The 8,540-nt window shown below is 49.1% G+C and overlaps 1 protein-coding gene across 1 annotated transcript in view; it reads right to left on the bottom strand.

Moving 5' to 3' along the window:
* LOC106808175 (protein sidekick-1-like) overlaps positions 1 to 8,540 on the bottom strand; it is a 72,382-nt gene that overhangs the window by 45,814 nt on the left and 18,028 nt on the right. The window lies entirely within an intron of this gene.

Below are 8,540 nucleotides of genomic sequence, written 5' to 3'. Positions count from 1 at the left end.
AGAGAGAGAGAGAGAGAGAGAGAGAGAGAGAGAGAGAGAGAGAGAGAGCGGCAGATAATGGATACGGGGGTCCGCGACAGGGTCTGGATTACAGGCACGACCTATAAGTCAGTGCGGATCGCCAAATGAGCAGATCTTGCAAGAACGAGCGAAAGCAAGGCATTTTTTCTTCGCTCTAAACGACACCTCTCGGCAAATATTGCGTCACGAATTGCCGCGAAATTGCGGTACTAACACTAATCTTATTGTCAGGATGGTCGTATTGCCGCTGTCAGGGTCGTCAATGCGCGTGAGTGTTCTTCCTCGAATGCCATTTTCGGGCCGGAAAGTCATCCGTCCCCCTCCCCTCGAGCGCACGGCGATCGTGTTTGTTATAAACGCACGGTCGACGCGCAGATATCGCGCAGCATGCATGGATCAGCATCTTTCCGAAGCTGTTTTCATCTTCCGAAGCACCCTGACCCTGCACCCTGCATGAGTCGACGTCAAACACGCGCGTGGTGGGTGGGGATGGGGGGGGGGTGGCTCGCATTTGGCGATGACGTTGGCAGGCGATTTCTGACAAAGCCGTGAGTAAATCAACAGACAACAGATTTGGCGCGAAATCTCAGTTTATACGTCTCCTGCTTCGTCGTCTGCGGAGCGGACGGCGTGGAACGTTGCTAGGCGGCAAGAAAATTTTTTGTTGTTAATTACTGCATCGGCGGGAAGGCTTATAGCTCGATTAAACATGATTCGCGTTGATTTACAACACCAGTACCAGATGCAGCGTTAGCCGGCAGCTTATCTGACATTATTTATGTGCGAACATGGCAATTCTATTAGAAAGCTAATCGATGAAGTCTTAACTTTTCTCCGCTATTCGCCCCGTATCGGTTGCTGCCAGTGCAGCAAGAAAATCGATATCGTGGTTATATGTTTTCTTCGGGTTCCTGCGGGGACAATCAGTGATAGAGAGAGATAGCCATCTGATAACGCCAGGCTCCCAGCTTCCAACAAGCTCACAAACAAAACAAAACAGGTTTTTCGATAATAGCCCATAATATATTTACAACTCATTCGCGCACAAAGCGGTAAACATTTTTTTCAACTTTGTGAAACATTTATTACTCATTTACTCTACACCAGAGCTTTTATCGAGCTGACAAAACCAAACAGCGAGAGTGCCCGCTCAATCTTCTGACGTACGGTCAGTACGGTCACGCAAAAACCCATGCAGCCTCTCTGCTGCTGTCTTCGTGTAGGCTAAACTCCTTGCTTCGCTCGCTGCCAGTGACGAACAAACATCGGGTGGCGACTGCTCTACGTAAACATAACCAGAATCCGCAATGCATGTGTGCATGTGCTATCTCTCTTCTCTCCTCTCTCTCCTCTTCTCTCTCTCTCTCTCTCTCTCTCTCTCTCTCCCCTAGTCTCCCCTCCCCCTCTCCTCTCTCCTTCCTCTCCTCCTCTCCTTCCTCTCCTTCCTCTCCTCCTCTCCCCTCCCCTCCCCTCCCCCTCCCCTCCCGCTCCCCTCCCCTCCCCTCCCTCTCTCTCGCTCTCTTCGCTTCTCGCTCATCGGCTGCCTCGCTCTTCCTCTCTCTCCTCTCCTCTCCTCTCCTCTCCTCTCCTCTCTTCCTCTGCCCTCTCCATCTTCCTCTCCTTCTCCTCTTCTTCTCTCTCTCTCTCTGCTCTCTCTCTCTCTCTCTTCTCTCTATATATTAATAAATATATTATATATATATTTATATATATATATATATATATATATATGAAACAAATGTTCGCCTTCGCTGGCTTGTGTAAACGATAAGATTGGAATAACGAAGTGCGCTGCACGCCCAAGACACGTCTGGCAAATAGTCGCCGCATTTTTGCGAAAAGGTTGAGAAATGATTTTACACTCCATGATCGATTTTCTCCTCCCTCTTCCTCCCTCGTTCTGTCTGTTTCCCCCCCCCCCATCTGTCTTGCTCTCTGCATTTCTCTCTCGCTCACTATATCCTCATCCATCTCCCATCCTCGCTCCCACTCGCACCAGCGCGTATTCGAAAACGAATGAATTGAAAATTGCGCAATATCGTCGTAAAGGTCGCAGCTACATTATGATCGACCCGTCCGTCCAACATAAGGCAAACCTCGGCGGCGATGCGCACTATAAAGCCGGATAATGCTATCGGATGGCAGTCTGAAACGCTTAATTAAAATGAATCGACATCTCGGCTAGGGAGTAGGGAGGCATGCATTGAGGTGGTTGTGAATGCAGACCGGCGGTATGGAGGAGCACTCGGAGCTCCTACAGAATCGCAAATGATTCCAAACGCGAGTAGGTATTATAACATGTATAGACCGTGAGTAGGTCCATCGCATTCACGTGGCTGTATACCGCACACGAAACCAACGGTAGCACATTGCATCATATAACTTAACTAAGCTAACGGCTTATGCTAGTATATAGCGTAGTGTATTAGCGCATTATATATAAGCTAACAGTGTTCGTGTTCTATACATACAAAGGTTTCAGCATTTCTGCAATCTGACGGCTGCGTAGACCATTATGTCCCACACAAGAAACGTATGTCACCGCGCATAGCTCGCACAATAAACAGCCGAATCCTTTAGCGACGACTGTGTACATTCGAATGTGTATATAGCGTACGCGGCGCTCTAGTTGGCCACATAAAGAAGCCTTCGGTAATAAATTTTCCTCGAAGTCTTCATTGAAAAGAACTTCGCTAGAGAAATGTCAATAAAGTGACTATCTCGCCAAGGATAAGGATATTAGTTTAAAACTAATAACGAGCGGCCACAGAAAGCGATGCTATGTGCACATTCGTAAACCACTTAGGGCCGCACATCCCATCTCTCACCGTTAAATACACGTATAGAACGTACGAGCGTCTGATACTAACTGGGCAATTAATCAAACTAGCTGTTTTACATTTCGTTCTCGTCTTCGTGAGGCGAGACTTATCGCATGAATTTTAGTACACCCGCATCACTTCCGTATTGTACCACCAATCAAATGTCACAGTTGAAGCTACACCCCTACCATCGCTCTTCGTACACGGGGGGGGGAGGGGCGGGGGAAGGGGGAGGGGGAGCGCACTATCAATTATTAGAGATACCGTGGCTTGTTTCTCTGGCATTGATGCAACGGCTGCTCTATTAAATTTGCTGTGCAGTCGTGCACGTCTGCTACTTAGGCAGTATCGGCTAGCCTCGAGGAGTGTGTAATTCGTTTATGGCCATTCTAATGAAAATTTAATGAACACTTCAGAGATAAAATGGCTTCACTTGAGAGCCGTAGAATACGTAGCCCCATTCATCGGCGAAAGCACTATAGGTGCAGCTTCTTGCAAATGAACTAAATTAAAAGTAGGATTATTACAAGTAGCACGGCAGTTTCTATGCCACCCTAACCTACAACTTTAAAAAGGGACCATTTCGCTCGCACCTAGTGGAAAACAAGAAATTAAGGTCCAGTAGCACCTTAGAAACCGATTGGTGTACCTCCCCCCCCACGCACGCACGCACGCACGCACGCACACACACATACGGTCAAGATACGGTATAGTATGGGAGGGGATATTACGTACACGCACGTACACGCGAGTACACGCACGTACACGCGGGTACACGCACGTACACGCGGGTACACGCACGTACACGCGGGTACACGCACGTGCACGCACGTACACGCGGGTACACGCACGTACACGCGGGTACACGCACGTACACGCGGGTACACGCACGTACGCGCGGGTACACGCACGTACACGCACGTACACGCACGTACACGCAGATACACGCGGGTACACGCACGTACACGCGGGTACACGCACGTACACGCAGGTACACGCAGATACACGCGGGTACACGGAGATACACGCACGTACACGCGGGTACACGCACGTACACGCACGTACACGCACGTACACGCGGGTACACGCACGTACACGCACGTACACGCGGTACACGCACGTACACGCGGTACACGCACTATAGACTTGGAAACGTCGGCCGATTGCGTTCGTCCGCAACGTACGCGCTACCGCGCCTTCCGTCATGCACTCTTGCGCTATGTGCAGGTAGGTTATACGGTTTGATTGCAATAACGCGGCCTCGGCAATTGCCTCGATTGACGAGCTCGGCAATTGCTCGATAGACGAGCTTCAGGCAATTGGCTCCATCCATGATTTGCATACGCATATTTCAGTATTCGTGCATGTTGATTTCAATTCGTTCAATTCGTCACAATCGTTCATATCTCGGTCGATTCAAATTTGGCAATTTCGTTATTTAATTGCTAATTGAACGTTTGAATGTTAAACGACTGTTCAATTGAACAACAATCGATAATTGAACAATAATCGATCAATTGAATGTTTGAATATTAAATTGACTGTTCAATTGACAATCAATCGATCAATTAAACGTTTGAATGATTAAATTGACTGTTCAATTGAACAATCAATTGATCAATTGAACGTTTGGATTTTGACACATATATATGCTCCCATAGTATAGCAGCTGCCACTGGTAACTTACTGTCTACATAGCCAATCGTATTTTTGCGAATAATTTTATGTAGTTCATGTAATTTTGTGTATTTGTTTGTTTTATGGTGTACTGACGCTACGGGCTATACGACGAATGCTATGTAATGTGATCCACAGCTGTGCAAAGTTCATACTTATCGAGTATCATGCCTGATACTAGTCAGGTTTTCGATAATTCCTTACAAACACAGGTGCGTGCGGAGGTACACGCGACATTACGTGTAGGTTAGCTAATACACTTAAGCAAACAGACACAGGTGCATATCACATGCCAGCGGGTGCAAACACTAGAATGAGGTGAACTTAGCTGCATTTAAAGTAAAACAGCGTTGCCACAGCCCAACTGAAGAGGTACAGGGACATTTTCTTAATTAGTTTTACACTTTTAGTCCAGCTGGTGAATACTCCTTACAAGAAACGTAAGCAGAGTGATTGAGTGGTTACAACATTTATATGCATATTCTTTCTAAGCCCGACGGGCATTTGAATACACCCGACTGTAAACATTCTGCAATCTCACTTCCCAGAAACGACACAACCAAAAAAGCCCAACCGACAGCACTTTGAAACTGCGCGTTTCTTTTCAGCACCAGCCACGCTGGACTACGTAATGCGCCCCTTACATGAGACATCAACGCTACCTTTAGAATAATACTGGCATGCCATATACTCGCTCAAAATCAAAACACCCCCTTAGGCCTATCCCGCAGCTGAAAATACACTCTATATTATCGAGCCGTGATGCCCCGTAAATGCGCCTAATGCAGCGTATCGCTGCCTGCCCGTTTGGCTTGACGCCTGCCTGCCTGCCTGCGTAACATGCATGCTTGCCTGCCTGCCTGCCCTCCTGTCTGCCCTTCTGCCTTCCCGCCTGCCTGCCTGCCCTCCTGTCTGCTCGCCTGCCTTCCCGCCTGCGTGCCTGCCTCCCCGCCTGCGTGCCTGCCTCCCCGCCTGCCTGCATGCCTTCCTGCATGCCTGCCTGCCTGCCTGCATGCCTGCCCCGCTCTAGGCCCAACCAATGACGGACGCACTGGGTCACCGCGCAGTGGTCTAGACAATCCACCGCACGTGTGCACTTTATTTATGATTTAATCAAAATAAGAGGCTCGCCTTTAATCCGCTAGCCTTCCACTAGATACACTGCCATCAACAACGGGAGGGATTTGCAAACTGAGAGGCCTCGTGACTGGACAAGCACTCTCTGGTGAGACTCTGCCATCTTACCCTGATGGGGTGAAACCTTACACATGCACAGGCTCGCGTGTAGTCAGTGAGTATCTCTTACACTGATCCAACACCCGTAGATCCCGGATGCGGAGAGGGGGGTGACATTTTTCTGGGCGCACGCACACAGCACAGGCGTGCAAACCCAGGAAGGCCTCCCGAGCCATGCTTCATCGAATAACCCTTTGAGGAAATTCTCCCATATATGGGACCACTGAGTGACAATTTCACGCGATTTCCAGCATATTTTGCAGATGTCGAGTAGATGCAGCGTGAAATTGGAAGCACGAAGTCGGGAGAGGCTAATGACGTATCACACCACCGCAAAAAACGTAGTGGGCGCGTCTGCATCCGCCGTATCACTCCAGCATCCTCTCCTGAATCCCGCCCCGACCGAGATATAATTTACTGCTGCCTATACTGGAGAGACTGCGCGAGCATTCAACGTCAGTGCCGATGATCAAAGCTCGGCGAAGGCCGTGTTTAATCACGCCGGACAAAAAGCGAACAAACACACTCATCCGTCGATAAGGTGATCGGCAAAGCAAGGCGGGCACATGAGGCGGGCGGCGGCGCGGCGACAAATAAGCGTGTCTAATCTGCGACAATGAATGAGAGGACCCGCCGCGTCTCCCGGCTGGCCTCCTCTAATAGTGGCGACGATGCCGAAACGAGACTTGTAGACACTCTGCGGCAATATATCTGAATGAGCAACGACAGAGATGAAAACAGAGGACGCGTCGAAACTGTCGTTAAATGAAGACGCAGAGCAAAAAAGCGAGAGAGAGAGAGAGAGAGAGAGAGAGAGAGAGAGAGAGAGAGAGACGGGAGAGAGAGAGAGAGAGCGCGCGCGCGCCAAAAATTAGGGCGCGAAGGGGACGAGTGTGTGTGAGCGAAAGCTAAAGCAAGAGATAGTATATATGTGTGTGTGTGTGTGTGTGTGTGTGTGTGTGTGTGTGCGTGCGTGCGTGCGTGTGTGTGTGTGTGTGTGTGTGTGTGTGTGTGTGTGAAGAGATCGCGCGTGAGAGAGAGAGAGAGAGAGAGAGAGAGAGAGAGAGAGAGAGTAAGAGTTAAGTCGGAGTGGAAGTGGAATTCTTATCACTCCGTGTGCAAACTCAAGGGGAAGCTGCGTCTATTCAGACACACTTAAGACTGCGACATACAAACTTGTGCACAACCACGATGCCACCCTAATTCTATACACAGGTTACTGGTGGTTAGACTCTCATCATGCGCGGCAAGTGTCATCAATGCTGTGTAACGAATCCGTCTAAATTCACATGTCAAAATTCCACAGCGATTGGGCTATTTTTCTGGCACCAATACACACTCCGGTATCTATTCGCAATTCTCTTCTAAGAACACAATTAGATTTCCATGCGCAAAGAAGCAAGAAGGGAAAAACCAGCAGCGCCGTTAAAGCCCCAGAAGTATTTTTCCTTGCCTACTGAGTACGCTATTTGAAATTCAGATGAAGAATCCTCTCCGGGCTTTTATCTCTGTCAAAGGAGGCTGCTATCAAGGGCAACGCGAGCGAAGGTTTTCATGCACTTGCCATTTGCAACTGCCAACGCGCAATATCACGATCTGGGGTAGCGCTATCAACCTCCAACAGGTTAGAGACATCAGCTATGCAGCTCAGAGAATGCCTGTCATCAGCGGGATGCATTTACGCAGAATTTTACGGCCATTCCGCTCTCGTCTAGATTCATCCGAATTCCAGGCGTACGCATACATTACCGCATCAATGTACTTTCTCGGAGATGGCGCCCAACCGCATTATGCCCGAATGACTGACTGTTTGTCCATGCGGCGACATGGCATCACCATGTCATCATGTCACTGTCGTGTCATCATCTCCTGATCACTGCTATCTCATCGTGCCGCACAGCTGCGCAACCTCTATAGATTCTAACAACAGGGTTGAGTGTCACGGCCCGACATAAACACGCCGCTACCCGAAATCCCTAGCGAGAAGAAATTACATCCAACCCCGAATTCTCGAGCGACAAAAAATACCCTATTTTTCAGATGGGTCGACGTGACCCGTGTTGCATGAAATTGACAGTGTACAACGGCAATCGCGTAAACACGCGACAGTGTAACATATAAACGTGGAGTGTGATAACAAATGGGACTGTGTGTACACGCGGTGGCCAGAAACACCAAGCGAGAAACAATTGCTCTAATTCTCAGATAGGCCAACGTGACCTACAAAATGACCAATTTTGCCGAAGATTTGTCTCGAAGAAGGATGTGCTTCACGTGCGCGCGCGCGTCAGTGTGTATACGATGACAAAATTAACCTTTTGTTCGAAAGCGGATCACAATTTACGCATTATACGGTGTCGAGCGAGGCCGAGCGAGAGACGACTGCGACAAACAGCTGCGTGCCGCTTCTCCGGATCCGGAATTAATGCGAGTCCGTGTCGAGCGACACGAGCTCTGATCAATTGTGACAGAGCATCACGATTACTCACCGGTCGCGTCTAATAGCAGCGGCGGCCCGTCGGCTGACTCGCTAGGCAGCTGCAATATATTCGTTCGAGGTCCCCGCAGAGACGCGCCGTTCACACGGGCCGCAGAATTAGCTATAGCAATCATTCACGGGTACACGCCGCCGCGTTTATTCGGCACAGAGTGATACGTAACGCGATACGGGCCCCCGGCTTTTTTACGCTCGTCTTTGCCTGCCTGGCTTCCTTTCTCGTACTGGTTAATTCAATTCCAGAGATTCCTCATATTTAAACACCATTAGCATATATGTGTATATAT

This window comes from Priapulus caudatus, unplaced genomic scaffold (genome assembly GCF_000485595.1).
Source record: "Priapulus caudatus unplaced genomic scaffold, Priapulus_caudatus-5.0.1 Scaffold258, whole genome shotgun sequence".
NCBI classification, from domain to species: Eukaryota; Metazoa; Priapulida; class Priapulimorpha; order Priapulimorphida; family Priapulidae; genus Priapulus; species Priapulus caudatus.
The sequence above is the reverse complement of the archived record's forward strand: the minus strand, read 5'-3'. Positions and strand labels throughout refer to the sequence as shown.